Source organism: Emydura macquarii, unplaced genomic scaffold (genome assembly GCF_026122565.2).
Source record: "Emydura macquarii macquarii isolate MOO-44397 ecotype Brisbane River unplaced genomic scaffold, CSIRO-AGI_Emac_v2 contig_450, whole genome shotgun sequence".
NCBI classification, from domain to species: Eukaryota; Metazoa; Chordata; order Testudines; family Chelidae; genus Emydura; species Emydura macquarii.
Genome location: NW_027130587.1, coordinates 9,430,607 through 9,452,843, shown reverse-complemented (window position 1 = coordinate 9,452,843; position 22,237 = coordinate 9,430,607). Strand labels below are relative to the sequence as shown.

The 22,237-nt window shown below is 41.3% G+C and overlaps 1 long non-coding RNA gene across 2 annotated transcripts in view; it reads right to left on the bottom strand.

The window, feature by feature from the left end:
* The window catches only part of LOC137146571 (uncharacterized), a 93,713-nt gene extending 71,882 nt beyond the window's left edge, over positions 1-21,831 (bottom strand). For both annotated transcript variants that reach the window (XR_010917980.1, XR_010917979.1), the window contains exons 1-3: positions 21,501-21,831; positions 19,625-19,752; positions 18,919-19,004 (exon numbers count right to left, since the gene is read on the bottom strand). This is a non-coding gene — a long non-coding RNA (uncharacterized lncRNA). The remainder of the gene's footprint in view (positions 1-18,918; positions 19,005-19,624; positions 19,753-21,500) is intronic.
* Between the last annotated feature and the right edge of the window lie 406 nt (positions 21,832-22,237).

The window sequence follows — 22,237 nt, the reverse complement described above, 5'->3', positions numbered from 1 at the left end:
AACTAGTTTAAGTCTCATCCTCTCACATCTGTTTTTATTTATTGACTGGAAAACCAGCTTTCCTGCTTTTTTAACTCCCAATCAATTTTTCTACTTTGATTGAACTAGTTGAATAAACTGAAATGTAAAACATAGTCTCTCTCTGCACCTGCAGAAGAGGCTACTGCTATCAAAAGCTGGATTTAGCATGTGAACCAACTCTGTTCCATGTACTTAGTCAACAACTTCCACCAGTTCAGTGACTTGACTTTCTTTTAAAAACTGGCAGCAGGCATATACTGCTGGATTTTTAAAATATTTTACTAGATTACACTATGTTCAGTGCTGAACACAGGTTGTCATAATTTCAAATTTTTTAATGATATGTTTTTAAATAAAAAATCCAATTTTGATTTTAATAAATCAGTAATAAAAAAACCAACACTACTACTAAATAAAAGGGTTTCCCCCTTGCCGGACCAGAGTCAACATTCAGGTTCAGACATTTCAGAATGGATTCGGGAAGATCTCTGGATACAGAAGTGGGAGAAGGGCTGAGCACTGATACAACCACCTACATAAGATGTGAGCGGGGGAAAATACTGTCTTGGAAAAAAAACAGCATAATAAGTATTTCTAATGTATTAAAATAAGGATGGAACATTTCAATAATGGGGAAATTTACTGAAGGTTACAATGTACTAGATCCGCTAGATTATGAGTTTATGGGAACATGGATTCCCCTCCCCCCCCAACCCATGTTTAGAAATCTGAGAGTATTGAGCATTTATTTACTCATCTTCTGGCAATGCCTAATATAGTCAGAAAAGCACAAGAGCAACTGTCGGAGGTTTTTCCCCATGCCTCCCTGGTTTTCCCAGAAGACTCAACTAAACTATCAGGGGGCAGCTGGAAAGAATTTCGGAGATGGACCACTCTGTCCGATCACAGACTCAGGCTGGACACAGAAGAAATATCACTGAGCTCATCTAGAGAACCCAACTTTGAACTCTGAGTTCCTGAAACAGTTCGTTTAGATGACTTGACAGGACAAAGAAGTTTGCGGAGATCTCCATCACTGAACACCTGCACACGTTTCAATGAACCACTGCTGGTTTCTAAACAGATCAAGGTCAATTTCCATGACTCTGGGTGCTTGGGCACAGCAGGACGGGCATCATCCCAGTGCTTCTCCATTTATCAACAGCTACCATGTCCAATCAAACCGATTGTTTACAAAGTCCACTGACAACTGGTGTGAGAGCTCACTTTGAACTCTGGTCTAAAGAGACGCATCTCCAACTATCTAAAGGAAAAACGCAAGTGGACAAAAGCTGCAACATTGGATACTATTCGGAGTTCTGGATGTACCATTTCAGTTCTAGTTGTTCATCACCCCTCTCCACAGCCACTAAATGAGCTTGCAATACAAACTTGGCAAGTCAACACAACACTTTCTGCATTCTGGCTGAGATGAGTCCGAATCGTCACCAGTCAACATCAGGAAGACCTTTCACCCAGGGTGTAAAAAAATGAAGTTTATTTCTACTCTGCAGTAAATTGCACACTATCTTTGAGCTGTAAACAGCTCGTGCACTGGTACACAATACTGACTGGCACATATTTTGGGAGGGACGGTGTCACTTTCTGCCCCCTAAAACATACCCATACCTGCCACTGGAGCTACATATAGAAAAGTTCCCGGCAGTGCTGGGCCTGAGGCAAGGAGTTCAGACTCACTAACTTCCCTAAAGGCTGATGGGGCTGACCATCAGCATAGGATCCAACTCTGCACTCCATTCATCTCCTAGTTCCTTGTTTAGAGGTTGGGGAAAAAAAACCCAAACCACTTACGTTTCCTCCTATCATGCCCACAGCGAGCATCAGCAATCTAACCACATGATGGATCCAGAGGCAACGTCACAGCTCCTGAGCCGTCAGACAGAAGGAGATAGACATTGCTGCTGGAGTAACATGTTTCCTAGCTTGTTTCCTAGCCGCTGAATATTTGTTGTTGCAAGAGAAGGCCAAAAGAAAGGGTCCTAGCTCAGTTTCTTGTCTACGCATGGTTCTGTTCGTACATTTTTAAGGATGTAATTCTAGTACCAAACTCTGTGTTTTCCATTTCCCTAATGATTACATCAGTAAAATGTGACAAAAAATAAAAAATATTCACTAGTTAGGAAATACATTTCCAGCCCATTCTAAAAAACCACACAGTGAATAATTCATTTGCTCTTTCCTGTGTATTAATGCAAGGATTATTGCTTGCTCCAGTAATTTTTGGAGAGCGCTGCTTGAAAGTGGGTTTTTTGATAATTACTCTGGATCTGTAATACTGACAGTCTTCAGGGAGAGATTAACCTGAGCACTGGGCAGGTTAGTACCGTTGTAGTTGTGCATTGCTCTATTTCCATATATACTGTATTACTGCCTAAGAATGTTTTATGGTAAGCGTATATATTTGGAAACGAAAATTCAAGTGCTGCCATGAGGTTGGTGCTAGATCCTCATTTCAAAGCAGGCAGCGATAATCACCCAGGGTACGTCTTCACGGGCAGCGGCAAATTTGCCTCTGTGAGATCGATCTATCCAGATTGATTGAGCAATCAGTGAAGACCTGCTCAATCGATCCGGAAGTTGGCACGTTAAAACCACCCCCTCAAGTGGCGTAGCGCTGCATTGACAGGAACGCGTAGAAGAGGAATTACAAAGTCAACAGGAGTTACACAAGCTACGCAGAGTAGCTTGCGTATCGCCTGTCAACTGCCGCTGAATTTCCAGGTAAGTGTAGACCAGGATCCAGTGACTTCAATGGAAAAAGGAGTTGGCAGGGGTGGAGCAGCACCCCCTTGGCTTGAAGTAGAAACAACAACCAGTGCTTAATTTTTAATGAAAAAGAGGAGCCGGGCATCAAGCTTTTTTTTTAAACTTTCATAACAGACAGGGCAAGTCCAGAGATACCAGGGCTAGGAACTGCCAAGCCTACGGGTTCCAGGACTCTGCCCCGGCAAGCCCCCACATAAATTAAGCGCTGATAACAACCAAATACAGGTGTTACGGTTTTGTTCAATGGTTTTCTGCACCCGCACTATGAAACTTGCTCCAATGCCCCAGCTGGGGCCCACCAGTGCCAGTAGTGGTAAGCTCTAGTGCAGGGGTTTGCAAACTTTTTAGGCTGTCTACCCCTTTCCAATTAAGGTAGGCCACCACATACCCCCATCTGAGATAGTCTAATCATAGTTATATTATGATCTGTCAAGTCTTACTAAACAAAATGCATTGTCCACCATTACAGGATTTCTCTCGCATACTCTCTGATGAGAGCTCGTGTACCCCTCGGGGTGCATGTAGCCCAGTTTGAAAACCACTGCTCTAGTACAAGAGAGCCTTCTAGAAAGGGTTACAAGCTTAATTTAGGGAGGGGACAGAGGTATTCTCTGTGCTGCAATAATGCTTTCCATGTGCCTGGACGTTCATGCCCCTATGCTTCCAGGGTCTGAAACCAGGATGCACCGTGAAGTACTTGAGAAGCGTCAACACTAGCTTTGAGCCACAATTCAGTAGTCTTGACTCAGTTATTAGTGCCAATGCCACGTTCACCTCGATGGGAGTTCTGACTGACTAGGGGGCTTTGGGACTCAGAGGTGCCAACTTGACGGCCACAGACACTGCAACTGCTCGGCACGGTAAGAATCCAGGTCTCTGACCCTAACCCTGCAAGGTTTCTTCACTGGAGCAGCCCAGCTGAAATCAACGAGGATTAAAGTTGCTCAGCTTTCCACATGAAGTTCATCTCTTCACAGTCTACACATGACTTAAGCCCTCAAAAAGGTTTACGTGGTGCATAGGCAAGGTGGGGGCCCTTATGCAAAGAGGTGAGGTTCACCCCTTCTGAATAAAGCCTTTTGACGCTATGGTGCTGACCAAAGTGTGGGAGGGTTCAAGTGTTTTTCTGATGAAAACAGCAAACCAAGTTCTTCTAATTAGAACCATTACATGCTTAACAACCTTGCCTATGCGTCCCAGAAATAGCACAGGTAGTGAACAGTTTCTGCCTGGCCTGTTAGTAGATACACAGGAATCTAATGGTGAAAAAGACATCCCTCTGTTTTCTGAGGGATTTTTTGTGTTGTGTGTACTGAAGAACAGTAGGTATCATAAATAACATTGACATTGTGGGTAATGGTTTAGAAAAGTATTTTTCCATACATAAGGGGGACAAAACAGTCAAGGAATATTTCATTCTTGTTATTACATGAGTTCTATTTGGACCTTCATATTAAAATGAAGGGGCAAAGATACTGAAAAGGTTCATGATGCCAAAGAAAAAAGGCATATGTTGATACTCTATTGGAATGCCTCAGTTGATAATGTGAGGAAGGATGCCTTTAGTATCAGATTTCACTTTCAAATCTCAGATAATGGCTTAACTGTTTTATTTTATATTCTCTGGAAGGCTCACATTGCATGAAATAATCTTTCATCTACTTAACACTGAATTCTTTTCTTTGCAGGCAAACTTAAGCCTACTGATTAAGTTGATGGATAGTTTAACTTCAAAGGTTTGCTAAAAATGCTGTCTAACAGAATGATTGATCTCAGTTCCCTCTTGAACTTTTCTTTGTAATTTTGCATCTTTTACAGTGTTTGCTTGTATAGCTTATAGGAAATGACACCTCTCTGTAAAAGAATTGTTGAGTCTTTGAGACAGTAGTCCGATTAAATGGAATCATTTTGCTTTAAGTAATACAGAGTAATTACATGAAAAAGTGTGATGTGCTGCAATGAGACTAGTTTTAAAAATTGAAGGTTGGGAGGGGAAGGGGAAGGGGGCGGTGATAAAGACAAACTCACAAATTATCTGCAGACAATAGGGATTTTATGTTCACTAATAACTGTAACGGTGCTTCATGGTAGCATTCCAGTATAAGAACTTTTTGTACTAAGGAGGAATAGATATTGTGAAGCAAGTGGGAGAGAAGTCAAGGAAATTCATGGAAAGTCCCCAGACAATGTGGGCCTGTTTGAAGTTACACAGAGCTCCTTCTGGAGACATAGATAGGATTTCTTTGCCCCTATCTAACATAATAAAATATGACCAAAGATTTTTTTTCCCCACATTATACCGTATACTGCATGCAATATGTCTAGTGAGTGACTTTATGCGTATTGTTAATGAACCACCTATCCTGTTAAGTAGCGTAAAAAAGGAAGTCAACACACACACACACACACACACACACACACACACACACACACACAGAGAGAGAGAGAGAGAGAGAGGGGAAGTGTGGCAGTGTCAGAATTCCAGAAGAAAAAAACAATATAACTTTCATTGTCAGCAGACACTGGATGCACAAAGGTGTATGAAAGTGAAAAGTAATTTTGGTGACGGTAGGGTGAGGAAGGGGGTCAAGAGAAAAATAGTGTAACCCACAGCTCCTTATACCTCAGAAGAGTTTTCTTCACCTTATCCCATGGGGCTCACCTACCCCTACTGATGTATAAAACTAACTGCTTGAAGAAGAAAAAGAAGAGAGGGTAGAGTAATCCAACTGCGGCAGATTCCAGTGAGCCAAGGTCAGGATGGTATCTGCCTTATTCTGTACTTACTCACACAGTCAAGCACAGCTTTCTGCTATTCCATGAGCCATTTGAGCAGGTGATGACTTGCATTCCCAGCGACTGAAGCCTCCTGCTGCAGCTATTCCCTTCCCCCCCTTGTTCTTTTGCTGCTGTGGCAGAGCTAGGGTCTCCTAGCCTCTTTAGAGCAGAGAGCATGTCCATGTGCACATAAAAATGCTTACAGGTTTGGCATCACGACCATCACAGTAGGAATTCAACAGTAAATGCGTGCAGCGTGAGGCATATAGTGTGTAGTGCCTGAGTCTCCACCACTTAGTCATGGCACATAATGGTCACAGGTGTGAGCCTTATCCCTATTACCTTGCTATTCCTCACCGTCCACTGGATGTCCCTGTGGCTATTAACCACAATTGTGCCCAGGTGGCATTTCAGGTCACCTCCCGCAAGTTCTCCGGGGTAAATACCATTTCCTCCCTGATTGATCCCCACAAGAGATTACAAAATTATTTCCCCCTCCAAGAACCTACCACTGTGAGCGTCTCATAATTTAAAATTCAAATTCTCATTAAGATACAATTGAGAATAGATTGGCGGGGGGGAGGAGAGGGGAAATTAGACAATGAAAACGTGCCTGCATAAAATATCTTGTCTGAAACTCTGCAAAGAGTTCCTCTCACTCGGCAATGCCTTTGCCTCTCCGGACATCTTGTCTTTTTAAAAAGCACCTCCTTCCTCCCACTTCCCCATCCCACACTCTTTATCCGGGCAGTATATTCAGTGCCAGTCTCTGGTATTGAGTAGGATATGCCATCCTCCCACTGATCCCTGGGATCCCAGTGCTTTATAGTCTGTTACTCCTTGGGGCTCCTAAGGGTATGACAGAACCCATTCTTAAGGCAGCCCGGTCTAGATTACAAGAGCTGTTTCCACACTTCCATGTTTTGTTTCAGCTGCACAGCAAATGGAACCAGCTCTGTTCAACTGCTATTGCCTCCCCTTTCAGCTGGCTCTAGAATTTTTTCTCCAGTTTCTTAGTCTCAATACCCAGTTTTTCAGCTGGCAGTGGGCACTTGTGTAGCCAGACTGAAGCAGCGACGTGACTAGTTATCTGTTTGCACATCCTCCACTGAGTCCTGTTGACTATTGCAGTGTCCTCTCTCAAGGCCAACTTTGCATTGTATTGCCAAACAAATTTGTCCCTCTGCTCTTTGATCTAGCCTAGCAATGATGCTTTTCTCTGGTAAGTGTCCTTGTCAATCTGCATCCGACCCCTAAAATTCCCTCATAAAGAGCAGAATAAAGTTATCAGCTATGAATTCTTGACACACACATGTCACAGAGCACAACAGTCAGCTATAAAGACAACTGGCCTACAAATCTGAAGGGACAGTAAGGTCTTGGTTTTGGATGTGGTGGAGGTACATAGTGCAAGATGGCCAAAGTGACATTTATTAAGACCAGGGGTTACAGAAGTAGCTTAGGGCTCAGGAGACCCAGGTTCATTTCTCTGCTCCACCTAACATTTCCTATGAGACCTTGGGCAAGTCACTTTGGGGCCAGATTCTTAAAAGGTATTTATTTAGTAGAGCTGTCAATTAATCACCGTTAACAAAAGCGATTAACTCAAAGCAAATCAACTCAAAAAATTAATCGTGACCAATCACTGTTTTAATTGCACTGTTAAACAATAATAGAATACCTATTTATTATAAATATTTTTCGATTGTTTTTACAGTTTAAAATATATTGATTTCAATTACAACAGAATACAAGGTGTACAGTGCTCGATTTATATAATTATTACAAATACTTGCACTGTAAACAAGATAAGAGAAATAGTATTTTTCAATTCACCTCCTACAAGTACTGCAGTTCAATCTCTTTATCGTGAAAGTGCAACTTACAAATGTAGGGGTTTTTGTTACATAACTGCACTCAAAAATAAACCATGTAAAACTTTAGAGCCTGCAAATCCACTCAGTCCTACTTCTTGTTCAGCCAATCGCTCAGACAAACAAGTTTGTTTACATTTATGGGAGACAATACTGCCTGCTTCTTATTTACAATGTCCCCTGAGAGTGAGAACAGGTGTTCGCATGGCACTTTTGTAGTTGGCGTTGCAAGGTATTTACGTGCCAGATATGTTAAACCTTTTTAATCTCACGATTAATTGTGATTTATTTTTTTTAATCGTTTGACAGCCCTACCATTTAGGCTTTTCATAGCCATTGAGAACAATGAGTTGCTGCAGGTGCCTCAGGCACCTACATCCCACAAGGGCACCTAAATGTTACCATTCACAGCATATACACAAGCTGCATGTACACTACAGTTGTGTTTCCCCGGCTTGCATACACATACTCGGGCTTGCTCTTATCGAGCCTATGTGAGTATAAACAGCAGCGTAGTCATGGTAGCATGGTCAGCCAAGGCACAGCTTAGCTATGTTGAGTACCAACCCACCTGAAACCAGTAGGTAGGTACTTGGCATACCAAAGATGTGCCTCTGCTGCCGCTACCCATGGTATTGTGGCTACACTGCTATTTATACTTGTGCTAACTCAATGAGAGCAAGCACGAGTATGTATATATGAGCAGGGGAGTCATAGCCCTTGCTCATAGCGCACACTTAGCCACATAGACACTAGAGACAAACGATTACTCTTGCTGGAAGGTTGTAATGTAAAGCCACTTAATTTCTAAGAATTCAGAAAAATTCACACACACTATCCAAAAAAGAGAGGGAAACAGGCTACTTCCTAAGGCAGCAAGGTATAACACATCCCTCTGTGCTTTAAGGTGGCTCTGCTGACTGAGATGACATGGCTTCCCTCAGAGCCCCTTAGCCTACAAGCAGGACTGGAAAAGTCCCTCACTCTTACAGGGATAGCTTGTCATGTCTTAGCTGTTTGCTATACTCCACACGAAATACCTTTAAAAATCTGGCCCTTCATTTCTCTGTTCCTTATTTTACATATAGAAAACTGAGGCATATAGCACTGGCCCTGTGTTAGAGGGGTATTGTAAGGAAAAATACATTAGACATTGTGAGGCAATCAGATACCACAGTAATAGTGGCCACGTAAGTCATGAAGCTGGCTGTGTTGATGAACCAGCAATATATGGGTTGATCTCTTGAAGGTCTGGTAAGAACCCAACAGTTAAAAGCTTCTCAAAAGCTAACTAAACTTCCTGAGTATTCAGAGCTGATCAGGAAGTAAAACAGATAGCTATATAGAAACTGATGGAGAACAAGTATGAAAGTGCAGAACTCAAAGGAAAGATAAACTAATATATACAGTATTCAGATAGCTCTACGGGAAATGCATTGGTAAAGGGAATAAATTACACATGGCTAAGTCTGCCTGCAAGATAAGAACTCAAAAGAACCCCATTAACATTTAAAAGGGAAAGTTGTTTCAGTCTTGCCCACTGATGAGGTGAAACCAATCACAGCCAGAACGAAATCCATATTAGCATTTTTGTGATTAATTTTATACTGACACCCAACACCTTATTAAAAGTGAAATTTAGGATAGCTAAATTCACGCTGGCTGGATTGAGGGGGGGAGAGGGGCATTTATTATATTGTTTGACATCAGTATGTCAAAATCATAGTAATTCATGTAAGATATGCCGTCAGGTACTGTTAGAAAGGCAATAATGTGCTAAGTAAGATGATGATGTTTATGTTCATGTGTTGTGTGTGTAATGGAAGTTATGGATATGTTTGATATATATCTGTATTTCAAATTGTGCTGCAGAACAAAAACCTGCTTGATGGCCCATTTACAGGTACAAGGGGACCAGGGGGAGAAGCCAGGGATTTATCTGATGAGACACCAGGACTTGCTCATGTGATTCTGGACTCCATTTTGGTTCCTGTGAAATTCCACAAGCAGCATGGCAAGGGCCAGAGGACATAAAAGGCAGATGCCCGGGATCCGTTTTGTCTTTAGTCTCTGCCTACCTCTGGATCATCTCATCTACAACTGAACTGAAGCTGTGAAACAAAGGACTGAGACCCATCCAGGTACTGGATGTGCACCAGAGGGATTATACAAGCCTGCAAACTCCACAATTCTACTAGAAACCTGATGTATACGGACTTTCAAATCAATTGTATGTGTCTGATTGCTTTAATCCTTTAACATTTCTCTTATGGTTTGTTTGTTTCTTTTTATAATATACCTTTAGTTTTAGTTACTAAAGGATTGGCTGGCAGCGTGGTATTTTGGGTAAGATCCAAACTTATATTGATCTGGTACTGTGGCTGACCCTTGGGGTCAGGAGAAACCTTTTTGGTAAAGAGCATAGAGCTTTAAATAACTGGTCTCTTTACTGGACCTAGTGGCTGACTGGGAGCCAGAGACTGAAATGCAGTAAAGGGGGCTGTGTATATTTGTATATCGGCTTTGTGATAACCAGTATGGGGAATCAGAAGCACTGTTTGTGGCTGGTCGGGAGGTCTAGCTTCAGTGCCACCCACTAGCACTAGGGAAATCTGCTCTCCTTTTGCAGCCTGCCCTGACCTTGGCATTTTCAGGTGGCTACCCTGGGCATGAAAGGGTCACAGCTATGCTCCAAAGTTGATCTTATCCTTCCAGACTTCCAAGGTATCATTGCAAGGGAGCTTAAGGGAATTAGCACTGCTGCTTCCTATACCACATTGATGCAGGAATATGAATAAATAACACGGCACTCAGCAAGGCTGTCGATACGGCATTTTTCACTTCCTATGAAGTTATTGCTTGAGACACTGTAGTTGTGACCTAGAATGAAGGGAGATTTTCACCTGCATCTTTTTTTATTAGCATGCCATGTTGGATGGAGCTGAGGGGGTGGGGAAAGAAAATGATATGATCAAGGCTATGTTTACAACTACAATTACTCTCTCTCATTTTCAAAGTTATCTCCTTGCATTGTCATTACAAATTAAAGGACTCTTCAGTCAATTAGTAGATTATGGTTTTTTAAATGGCTGTAGAATGAAGTAGGTCCCTGTGGACTAGAGATGAAAGGCAAAGAGGAGATTTGCAAAAATTATCAAGAATTGAGCCATGAAAGGAAAGGGAATCTGATTATTTAAGCAGCAAAATAAATCGAGTAAGAACAATGGGCTTTAGCCCTCTATTGACAGAAAGCTATATATTCCCATGCAATATAGAATGTTAACTGCAACTCAGCATATAAAAAAATGGAATCGAAGATTATAGGTTCATTTTACAGCCAGAAACAGAAATACAGTCACCCTCTACATTTTTCATAGCAGCAGCATTCCAGAAAAATTTAGAGTTAAAACACATAAATTTCTCTGCGTATCTTACAGCTGGGCAACTAAGAGTTATCCAAAACAGAGAAGTGGATGTCTTCTAGTAAGCTTTTAAGAGAGAGATGCAGTGGAGAAGTACAGAGGTGGCTCTGGATGGCAAAAAAGACTGACCCCTACAATGGCTAGTTTGAGAGAAGACGGCCATGACAGTCAAGCTGAAGTAGCACAGAGGAGAAGGAAGATACTTGCTGTGGGACAGAGAAAAGTAAATAATTCTAGGGTGTTCCCAAGAGCTACACCAAGACAACAGCACTTTTGGTGGATATTCCCAACCCAGCACTTCACACAAATAGTATTCCCTTGGTGGCATTACTTAGGTTGGCAATGGAGAGTTTTGTTGAGTGACTTGACCAGCATAGAAGAGATCATTAATTCAAGACTCCCAATTCTGGCCATGGGCCCTTTTAAACATTCAAAGCTCTTAAGAGGTTTTAAAATGTGGACAAGCGCCTCAGGCAGCCGAAGAACTTGAATGGTCCTCATGTCTGATAGGCAAGGGCTCTATTTGCCGTCAGTCACAGTGTGTGCTTGGAGCTGCATTATGTTGGCCCCAAACTCATGCGCTAAGAGCAGTGAGAGCCAATGGCAACAGCCAATAAAAAGCAGAGATTTGCAGAAAAAAACGAGCAGTGCATAAAACACTCTGCTTTTCACCAAAGTCCTTAAATGCACAAAATATTGTTTTTTCCTATCCATTTCAGCAATCTGGGGCACATAGGATTTCAATGAGTTATATCCCAATTTCACTTACTCTTGAGTAGAAATAAGCACAACACTTAGGGTTTACTTAAATTGTAAGTGTTCTGGGGCAGGGGCCATCTTTTTGTTCTGTGTTTATACGGCACAATGAGCTCTCCCAGGTAGAGCCGAGCAAAGAATTTATTTTATGATTTGGTGGCTGAACTGAATAATAAAAAAAAAAAAAAATCAGATCGTTTCAAACCAAAAATTTTTTCCCCCTTCGGGATCCAAAAAAACTGAAAAAAAAAAAAAAAAAAAAATTCCTTGAGATGGATTCAAACTGACATTTCCAGAATAAAGTGTTGTTTCAAATTAAAATACAGATTGATCTCTCTCTGTCAAGAAACGTCAAATCAGTTTGATCCAAAGCAAAATGTCAAAATAGTTTGACGTTTTCATCAGTTTTCTCAGCTAAAACTATTTGCCAAATTCAACGTGAATCTACAAGTAGTTTCAGTGCCCAGAAACAGTATCTCTCAACCTTTCCAGACTACTGTGCTCCTTTCAGGAGTCCGATTTGTCTTGTGTACCCCAAGTTTCATCTCACTTAAAAACTACTTGCTTACAAAAATCAAACATGAAAATACAAAAATGTCACTTTCACTATTACCAAAAAATTGCTTACTTTCTTATTTACCATATAATTATAAAATAAATCATTAAGAATATAAATATTATATTCACATTTCAGTGTATATAAAGCAGCATAAACAAGTCATTGTCTGTATGAAATTTTAGTTTGCACTGACTTTGCTAGTGCTTTTTATGTAGCCTGTTGTAAAATGAGGTAAATATCTAGCTAAGTTGACATACCCCCTGGGAGATCTCTGCATACCCCCCGAACCCTGCCCTGATAATGCATTTTTCAGTTACAGTACATTCACTGAAAAAAATTATCCAGCTCTACGCCTACGTGCTCTGGTAATTCCAGTCAATAGTAGTAATAGGATTTGAGTACACTAGAGAAAGTTTAATGGCCAATCAATCAGTTAACTGCTTTGAGTTCACTCCAAGTTAACACATTTATAAAGATTAGTGTGGCCACCTCTTTACAAAGGAGAGCTGGTGACCAGAAAGATTACCCAATTAGCATGTGCAAAGCCTATCTGATCCAGTCAGTCAAGAAAACAATACAAACATAAGAACACCACACTGGGTCAGACCAATGGTAGTCCATCGAGCTCAATATCCTGACTTCCGACAGTGGCCAATGCCAGGGAATGAACAGAACAGGGCAATTGTCAAGTGATCCATCCTCTTTGTCCACTCCCTGCTTCTGGCACTCTCAGGCTCTATCTTCAAACTAATAGAATTCTTTTTTGAACCCAGTTATATTTTGGCCTTCACAACTTCCCCGGCAAGGAATTCCACAGGTCAACTGTGCTGTGCAAAGAAGTACTTCCTTTTGTTGGTTTTAAACCTGCTGCCTATTAATTTCGGTGGGTGACCACGGTTTGTGTGTTGTGTGAAGAAATAAACACTTCCTCACTCACTTTCTCCTCACCATTCATGTTTCAGTTTGTAAAGTAATTTGGGGGAAGAGGGTGCTTTGGGGAACACAAAGGAGAAAGGAGGGATTGTGTGAGGCAGATGAAACAGTGGAGTATAGTGACATATGTCGACTCCATTTACAGTAGCAAGTAAAGATCATAATATGATTCAAAACAGGGGACTAACCAGGGATGCAAAAATAGCATTTTTACTGAGAGGAAGATAAAGAGATAAGCACAACGGAGAATAAACGCACACAGAAATCTACTTTTGGGACCTTTTGAGGGGGTTAACCACTCATCCCTGATTAGTCTCATACAGTAGTTGAGCAGAATAACAGATGCGCTGTATGTCAAGAACTGTTTGCACAAGATGTCATTACCGGTAACCAGAATTGCTCACAAATTTTCACAGTGGCGTTCCAGTAAAAGGCCACTAAAACATCCTCACAGCCCTTTCTTGCTCCTGTTAGTTTAAATGTGATATCCACGGTCAGATTGCAGGATGGCTGTTATTGTATTAGGCTTTTATCCAGTCTCTTATTTGATTATACTAAATTGTATGAGCCATTTATCTGCCAGTGAACCAAACCTGTGAAGTGCACTGCAAATTAACTAGCTCCATCTTTGCTACCCACTCCCTATTATTATACAAAGGAAATGAAAGCATGCTGCGAGGGCACTGGGCCTCTGTCCACTGTTTCCAGTTAATGACACATGCTGCCATTTATCCTGTCACCAATTCTGGAGTTAAATCTATTCCAGTCGTATTGGTTATATAAGTCAGTCTCGTGCACTTCAGCACCGACAAATATTCTTAACTGAACACTGTAGTAAATCACACGCCTATGCTTCTCAGAAATCCTGGGAGCCTTACTACTCTGAAAGCCTGCATGTTCCCATAACTCAGTAATACCGCTTTTATAACATGTCCTTCACCTATGCATCTCAACATGCTATAGAGAGTAATACATTTACCGCTCAACTAGGGAAGAGGTATCTCCATTTTACAGATGGCTGAAACTGGCAGAGAGAGAAAAAGGCTGGGATTCGGACATGTAACTCCAAACTGCATGTCAGCATATGCCAAGAATGTGAATCGGAAAAACAGAGGGCTGGAAGGGACCTTGAAAAGTCATCAAGTCCAGCCCCTTGTGCTGCAGCAGGACCAAGTATACCTAGACTGTTAATACACCTCAGAATGATATTAACCTTTTTTCGCAGCTGCATCACATTGACGACTCATATTTAATTTGTGATCCACTATAACCACCGGATTCTTCTTACCAGTACTACGTAACTACTCACCAGTAGTTATAGTCCCCCATTACCATCAGTTTTGGTTTTGGATATTTCTGTTAGATGTTCTAGAAATGCTTTATGCACCTCTTCTTCCTGATTTGGTGGTCTGTTATAAATCCCACCATGACATCACCCCTAATTTTTTTTTTTTTAAACCCTTTTATCTTTACTCAGATTCTCAACTATCACCTGCTGCCTTCTTCTGGACCTCAAAGCAAGTGTATATATTTTGTTGTATAATGCAACAACTCCTCCTCTTCTACCCTGCCTGTCCTTCCTAAGCCAGCTATACCCCCATGCCAATATCTCAGTCATGACACCAGTTAAGTTGCAATTACCTTATGTATTAATATTTCCAGTTCTCCCTGTTTATTCCCCATACTCCTTGCATTTGTATATAGACCTCTAAGATGTTGAGCAGATTTCTCTCTTGCTGCACTTATGAGCCTATTGTAATTTCCCAGGTCTCTCTCCCAGATATCTAACCCTCTGTTAAGGTCTCCTTTTTTTGACTTCTTACCTAGGAATGTGCAGAGGCCCTTTGAAGAAGAAATGAAGATCACTTGGCTGTAAACAGAAATCTTCAGGATGGACTATGCACATTAAGACTCAAGGGAAGGCGTGGGGTGAGCCTGAGTTCCACCTTTGGATGTGAGGGAGCAGTGGAAGATTCAAAGTGACTGGTGCACCCTGCTCCCTTTTATGGCCGCTACCTCAATCTTCAGAGCAGAGCCGACCTGGAAAATGGTAGCAGTGCCCATTGGATTGCTTTCCCAAAGTTTCATCAGTTCAGCCTGTGCAGTCAGTGCTTGCTGCTCCTTTTGGTTTTTTTTGAAAAATCACTGTCTCAATAACTTACCCAAGGTCACATACAGAGAGAGAACTCCGCAGACACTTAGAAATCCTGTCCTTTTGAACAAGCCATATACTGCCCATGAATTCCCTCTTTGCTTGCATACAAATAAATCTTTTATTCTTAATACAAAAGAAGCTGCAACAAGTCTCTGTGGCCATGAATCTTCAACACAGTCCAAGCTACAGAAAAGAGTCTTACAGATACACCAACATCCGTGAGGTTGTGTGAAAAGACAGAGGAGAGATCTATTTACACAGCTTTTAATATAATCAGTAAATTCAACTGCAGGGACCAAACTTCAGTCTCTAGTTAAGGACAAATACAGATAGAAAAAACCTCCCACCATTTCTCATTAACAGGAGGCCACCTCATTACTGCTGCAGGGCTTTAAAACAAAACAAAACACAAAAACAAAAAGGATTTCCACATTATGTTTTTCCAGTGTTGCAAATGCTCACATTTTTATTATGCGTTTTAGAATATTTAGTGCTTTTCTTAAGTGCCCCAGCTCCCAGAGTCAATAAGATAACATAAGATTCTCAGCTTTCATTTAAAAATTAGCCCTAACACCTCAAAAAGCCAGAAGGCAAACACAAGCACTTCCGTTTTCTTTAAGTCTTTTTTTTTTTAATTTTTGTAAACGGACTCATGAATTTTTGAGCTTTTGCAATTGCAAATACTGATTTTCACAACAGTCCTCAAATGGCTGAACTGTGAATAGTTGACTTATTCTTCTCTTTAGAAACCTGGGGACCTCTTGTGGTGAAAAAATGGCATTTATCATTAGCATTTCCTTGTAGACACTGAAATCCCTCCTTATAAGCCCTAATATTGCTATAGACGGATTAATACACAGAACAGGTCGGTGGTGTTACCAAACAACAATTTTTTTTAAAGAGGTAAAAAACCAGATATATCAGATTTTAAAAAGGGATTTACCTGTTACTGAACTCAATATTGCAATGGGCTTTAGGCTCTTAAGTGGAAAAAAAAAATCAAATTTAGGCTCCTAAATCCAGAGCACAGCAACACCTACAAACCGTTAAAGATCTGGGCCGGCGTGAGTAAGATACTGTATTACTTCACAGGGGAAATTAGCAAAGCTTGTTGCAGCTCTGCAACTATCAGTTTGGTAAAGACATGAGGCCATAATCAGTCAGGGGCAGACTGAATTACTAATGAGTGGCTTTGGCTTCCTCTCTCATATCCACATAAACCAAGGAACCTGTACACAGACTGAGGGGTGCTCAGTAGGTGGTCTACAGATTCAGGGCACTACATGCAGTTGCTATGATACTATCCGACACACGGCAACTGCTCCAGTTGACTTATTTGCCTTCCCTGGCTACTTAGGTTGATTCATTCTTCAAAGATGTTCTTCAAAGGGTTAAAAAAAAAAAAAAAAAAAAAAGGCAGATAGAAAAGATCTAACTCTATGTGCACTAGTAAATCACATTTACTCACCTTTTCTATATCAAGATTTAGTTTGGGTATCGCTATTAAAATATAACCACCAAGAGAAACCTTATAGGAACTGGAGGGATATACTGTGCTGTAGCCTATGGTGGCATTTAGTTGGCAAACCAATACATTATATTTAAGGTCTAAAGCAGTGGCTCTCAACATTTCCAGAATTCTGTATCTCTTTCAGGAGTCTGATTTGTCTTGCGCACCTCCAAGTTTCATCTCCCTTAAAAACCACTTCTTTACATAAATCAGACAAAAATCACAAAAGTGTCACAGCACACTATTACTGAAAAATTGCTTACTTTCTCATTTTCACCATAATTATAAAATAAATCAATTGGAATATAAATATTGTACTTAACAGTATATAGAGCAGTATAAACATATACTTGTATGAAATTTTAGTTTGTACTGACTTGGCTAATGCTTTTTATGTAGCCTCTTGTAAAATAGGTAAATCTCTAGATGAGTTGACGTACCTCCTCAAAGATCTCTACATACATCCCCAGGGGGTATGTGCGCTCCTGGTTGAGAACCACTGGTTTAAAGGACAGAGATACAGATAAAGCAGCAATTTTCCATCACAAACTGTAATGGAACTGAGCTGTAATAACAGATGAGTGCTGTATGTTGCCCTGGTTATTGGGATGTTTATTACATGTTTGTATTAGTTTACTTTAATGGGGCTTATAAGGAAAAACAAGCAGGAACAACCAAGACGAGTTCAAGATATGACATCCTTCAGCAAACACTTAAGGGCCCCATGCGTGATGCAATAGAGGTCCATATCCCAAGACATAAAACTTATTTATGCGTACAGTTGACTTGTTCACATTAATCTCTTAAGTGTGTCCCCGTGAAGCACATAAAATAAATGATAAAAATAACAGTACATGAATCCCATACACAAGACATGTATGTTTGATTCTGGTCCTACAGAGGTCTATTGAGGAAACGTCTTCAAGAAGAAAGCTATTAACATATTCTTTAGAATTTGTTTTTTCGTTCATAGCAAAATCTCTCCTCAAAGCAATTTTAAAAAAGAAAATCCAAGTAAGGGGTTTTTATTTACAGCTACAATTAAACACTGATAATTATCCAACAATAGCCCTTTGATGGGAAGTCAGACAATTTATCACTCCTGTTAAAAATATTAAGCTTATCTACCTATCGTTTTGGTCTTTTGGTGGTTAAATAATTAACTTGCCTTTGGTTATTAACATTATTTCTGTAACAAACGTCTTCAAAAAGACTCCTTTTGCGGTGAGTTGTAACAGGCATGTCTCTTCTTGATCAAGATCTTGAGGAGGAGGATGATGATAAAAGAACAGACTATGGTTGCAGCATGCAATGAAGTTTTAATCTATTTATGACATTGCAGTTTTTCATCGTGCTAATACTTGGGTACACCCTGGGCCCCCCCAGCCCCAGAGGAACACAGACCCCAGAGAAGCAAACACAGCATCCCTCTGGCCCCACACAGCCCCAGAGGAACACAGAGCCTGGAGAAGCCTATTCAGACCCCTGGCCCACAGCCCCAGAGGAGCATAGACCCCAGGGAGGTGCACACACACTCCCAGCCGCAAATTTTGCTATTTCCAATTTTAGTCCCAATTCAGGCTGCTGACACACTTGGAGGAGAATAGTATCACATCGGGAAAATGAAAAGCTTTTTGCAGAAGGAGGAATAATTGTATTTATCTATGAGCTATGTAACGGAGCGCTGTTCTTAACAGTTACAGGGCAGCATTGCGACAAGTAATATCAAAGCTTCACCCTCTTCTGCTTGCAGGGATGAGACACAGACAGAAGGGGCAGTGTTCAGATTATTTTTAGTCATAAAACTAAGAGCAGATCCTGAATTAACTGGGGGTGGGGAAAGAGCACAGATCCTAGCCTAATGCTCTCAGAATGGGACAACCTCCTGGCTCTGAATGGCCTATGAGGCAGGCAGCTTTAGAGACTTGCCCAAGATCAGTTTCCTTCCCTGCAATATTCATTATTAAAACGCAGATTCTGTGCCTGCCATTGTAATACTACCACCACCCAGTTCTCATATATCACTCTTCTTCAGTAAGTCTTAAGGTATTTCACAAATGGAGGTCAGGTTTTTTTAAACACATACACGGATGGGAAACTAAGGAACAGATGAAATCACTTACCCAAAGTCCCGCCGAAGTCCCAGTCCAGTGCTCTAATCACTAGGCATTCTACCTCCTTTCGTCAAAGACATGAAATAGCACAAGCCCTAGAAGACAAGAAACGGAGACAATGCAGACTGACCTAGAGGCAGTAGTAACCTAAATTCCCACCCATCCTCTTAAAACCCTTTCTTCTGGGCCTCACACTAGGCATACTAATAAAAGCCTCTCTCTGGCATCACACACACCTGTGGCAAGTTCCATTGGCTTTACTGGGGTTCCTCCAGGAACTCTGCCCATGCACAGCTTATTGCTAGATCTGGTCCAGAGGGTTACTTGTTACTTCTCTGCCTGACTCAGGTTGCCATAAGGAATGAGCCAAGATTTGAGGCATTCTTTGAAGAGAAGGAAGCGCTGCACCAAGTGTTGTTAATAACTGAGGGGAAACTTAGTGCTAGAGACCACCACCACCACATTTGGGAAATGTTGTTTCTTGGCATTAAACATAAAAGAGAATCCATAGGGTGAAGGTCTGAGAAATCAGAGATAATTATCAGTGGTTGGCTGTGCTGCTCATTTCACACACAGTGTCACTCAAACTGCACTGGAGTGCCCTCCAAGAGATACGAGATTAATTGTAGCGAGGGCTTAAAGTTAGCTTCACAGTCACAGCCAGACAGAAAGTGTTTGAGTGGGTAATTATCCAGCGAATGCTTAGGATTGTCACCTTTTACAGAAGGAAGTTAGCGAGCCTTTCAATTCATCCCTTTTTTGTTAGATACAATCATGTTTCACAAGCTCAGACAATTCCTCCGCTGATCTGATGGTTCTGTATGGAACTTGGAATTGCAGTCACTGACAAAGAGCACAAAACAAAAGCAACTGATTAGATAAAAATGACAGCTTCTTCTGGACCAGCGTTCCTCAAAGTTTTCAGGTTGGCAACCTCTTATTTGAAGTCATCATTTTTCTACAACTCACTTATCTTTACTATAAAAGAGTAAAAAATATATAACAATGATAAACCTATATAAATTGTGTGTGTGTTGAGAGGCTGACAGAACACTTAACCACAAAGAACAACAGGGTGAGGAGAGTGGGGAAGTGAGATTTTCTTTGCTTTAGATCATAATAAAGTTTTAGAACCCTTGCAATCCCTTGATTGCCTTTTCTGAATCCCAGGATTATAACTCATGGTTGAGAAACATCTGTTCTAGTATACAGACTTAAATCTAACTTTGGGATCAACTTTGTATCATAGCCAATGTTCCCCATTCTCCCCCCCCCAAAAAAAAAAATCAGTGTGTTCTGGGAGGGTGAATGATTGTGTGAGTTTTGAATACAACAGAAAAACAAGTGCAGATGCGGTGTCCTTTTAGAAAATAGAAGACTTTTTGCCTCCTGATTTTGTCCTAATTTGTTTAGTAAACACAATGTCCTCTACAAGCAATATACATTTCCCTCACATGTTTTGAGCGGAGCTAAAATTTACTGGTGGCTGCCTTTTGTGCAAGAACTACCTCTTACTGTACCCTGAATCTGTTCAATCAGACAGAACCCTCACAGAAAACCATATTTAATTAAAAAAGCTACTTCCCCACTTCTACCACTTAGGTTTGTTGTTTTATAGGGTTCTTCTGGGGAAGGAAAAATCCCTGAACTCCTCTCCCCTGTCTAAGGTAAGATCCTCATTACTGTAGCATCTGAGCACCTCACAATCTTTAATGCATTGATCCTCACTAGCACCTCTGTGAGGTAGGGCAATGCTTTCAGACCATTTTACAGACCGGTAAAGAGAGGCTGAGTGACTTGCCGAAGCCTGCCGCAGAGCAAGAACTGAACCTGGGTCTCGCAAGTCCCAGGCTACTGATCGAACTACTGTGCGTGCATGTACATAGTCTCTGACCAAATTTTAATGCCTTGTTTAATATTGATAAAACATTGAACATGATTGCCAAAGAGACCCCCTTTTTGCCCAGAGTCTGGATCTGCAGAGCTCCTTGGGAGCATTCACAGCTGACTAACTTCTACGCTTACTCATTTTATTTTTATGCTTTTGAGACCCATTTGAAAGGATTTGATTTTTGGCCACACGGTGGCACTATGAAAATGGCCTTGAGTCAGCTACTGAATTTCACAAAGCAAGTTCCAAGAACCATTCCCTTTCATACAAAAACAATGCCAGGAGCTACAGCCATAGCTACTTCAGATGATGGATCAACACTTTCTTCACAAGCAGAACTATTCAATTCAATTTTTTTAAAATAGAAAAACAGAGTTAAACTGGCTCAAAAAGAAAAGTTAATTTTTCCTGTGCGCAGGTGTATGGAGCTTCAGGGAAACCACTGGCCTCTCACAGAGATCTTAAGAGTCCCATGGGCAATTGCTACTAAGTTACAGAGAACAGCTACAGAGTCAAATCACTGGGTCTGGCACAGTCAATGAGGTGACAAGGAAGAGACTCAAATATATATGTTTTAACCATTAAAACATGACAATCAAAGGAAAAATTGCATGGATGGTATTATCAGCAGTTAAGATTTAAGGAGCTAACAAAACTCACATTAATGTATTATTAAAAGGACTAAAGCAGAAGCTCCTACCTGCTGCCAACACTGCTGGGTCACAGCGGGGGTGCGCGTGTGTCACTGCATGTTTAGAGGGGCGCTTGTGTAAAAGGCACATTCAAATGGAATCCTTCCTACTAGTCTTTAATAAGCATCCAGGTGGGAGCGAAAGACCCCACACGTATGGAACCACATAGCTAGAGAGACGTTTCCCAGGAGGTCCATGTTAAACAGCTCTCCTGGGCTTCAGCCAAGGAAACCAAAAACAGTGCTACCTCTAGCCGTGTTTCCTTCGTGCAGTTTAAACAGTAGCATAAACATTCTTTGTCTCTGAGCAGCCTGTCCTGACTGCCAGTTAGCCGAGCCCTTTCTCTGCTAGGAGTGAGCTGAGCTTCTGTGCAAGGGTCTAAGCCTAAGGAGGCTCAGCTGCCCTTGATGATTGGCCAGCTGGCCCTCATCTCCCTGAGCTGACTGTGCAAGCAGGTTCCCTCCCCCTGCTGGGATTCAAATTAAAACAAACAAAACCAAAACCACACCCAGGTCAGTGTCAGGCTTGGTGGGGATTCCCTGCCTGGTCGAGGTGGGACCATGAGTAACATAGCACACAGCCACCTCTAACGGTCACTGAAAGAACTGCATAACCTGGACTCAGTGCTTCTTTTGGAAAAGGTCCTGCACTCTGCTAGTAAAATAGGTTCAAAAGTCCAGTGCTTGGTGTGTGACCTTTTAATGAATGCAGCATTAATGCTTGCTACCTTTGCATGCCCTGCCCT